We start from the raw sequence: 943 nt of genomic DNA, 5'->3' as shown, positions 1-943 counted from the left end.
CTGGGACCAAAGGATATATTTCCTTACTTCAAAAATAAGGAAAACTATAGCAAACAGAATAGATGGAAAGGTTTTAATGAAGGTTTATGGGAAATAGATTAACAAGAAAGTGAAATTTTCAAGTCAGCAGCCCTCAACTAAGCAGTCAAATGCATCATCTGATGTTGAAGTTGAATAGAAAGAAAGTAATAATTCCAAGGCGGATACTGACCAGGAAGAAAAAGCTAGCAAAGAGGATGTGACTAAAACAATTGATACAATTACTCTGAAAGCTGCCAGAAAAGGAAAAAGAAAAAGGTAAAAAACAATCAAAAATGGTGGAGACCAGAGTAGTGACATCACCAATAACATCTGTTAATCTAAAAATAAGTCCGAAAAGAGGACACCTTGCAGCTACAGAAGTCAAGATTCCAAAATAAAAAGGTAGACCCAAAGTGGCAAACAGCCTTGTCCTTCTGAGCATGACATGGTCACTGAAGACAACAAAACTGAAAAAGGGGCAGGAAGAAAAACAACTAAAAAGCAAATGCAAAAGAAGAAGAGGGTCAAAAGGAAGAAAATTAAATCAAGAAAAGAGTCCAACAAAAAGAGAAGAAAGAAGTAGCACCAAAAAGGAAAAATTCACCTGCAGCAGAGTTGTATCAACCTCTGACTCTGAAGCAGAAGGGGATGGCCAAGAGGGAGAAAAGACAGAAGAGTTTGGGTGCTGGGGTGGAGGGGGTTCAATACACTCGAATGGGGAGGGGAAAGGAAGAAAAGGCAGATGGGAGAACAATTAGGCAGGTTTGCATGGACTAAATAGGACAGAGGTAAATAATGATGTAAGCACAACCTTGGAACAACAGGGCCCTGGGATATAAGAACTGAGGCATGATTTGAATGGGTAAAAGTGGGGATATAATGTTAAGATGCTTGGCTGTCTCTTGAATCTTGGTTTCCCTTG

At 39.2% G+C, this 943-nt stretch overlaps 1 protein-coding gene and 1 pseudogene across 1 annotated transcript in view; one reads left to right on the top strand and one right to left on the bottom strand.

Moving 5' to 3' along the window:
- Positions 1–943, bottom strand: part of PAK7 (p21 protein (Cdc42/Rac)-activated kinase 7) — a 522,812-nt gene that overhangs the window by 453,246 nt on the left and 68,623 nt on the right. The gene's annotated exons all lie outside the window — the stretch shown is intronic.
- The window catches only part of LOC102821982, a 25,204-nt pseudogene continuing 24,267 nt past the window's right edge, over positions 7–943 (top strand).

The sequence above is a fragment of the Chrysochloris asiatica genome, unplaced genomic scaffold, assembly GCF_000296735.1.
Source record: "Chrysochloris asiatica unplaced genomic scaffold, ChrAsi1.0 scaffold00141, whole genome shotgun sequence".
Taxonomy (NCBI): Eukaryota; Metazoa; Chordata; class Mammalia; order Afrosoricida; family Chrysochloridae; genus Chrysochloris; species Chrysochloris asiatica.
Note: the sequence above shows the minus strand (reverse complement) of the source record. Positions and strands in the feature narration are given on the sequence as shown.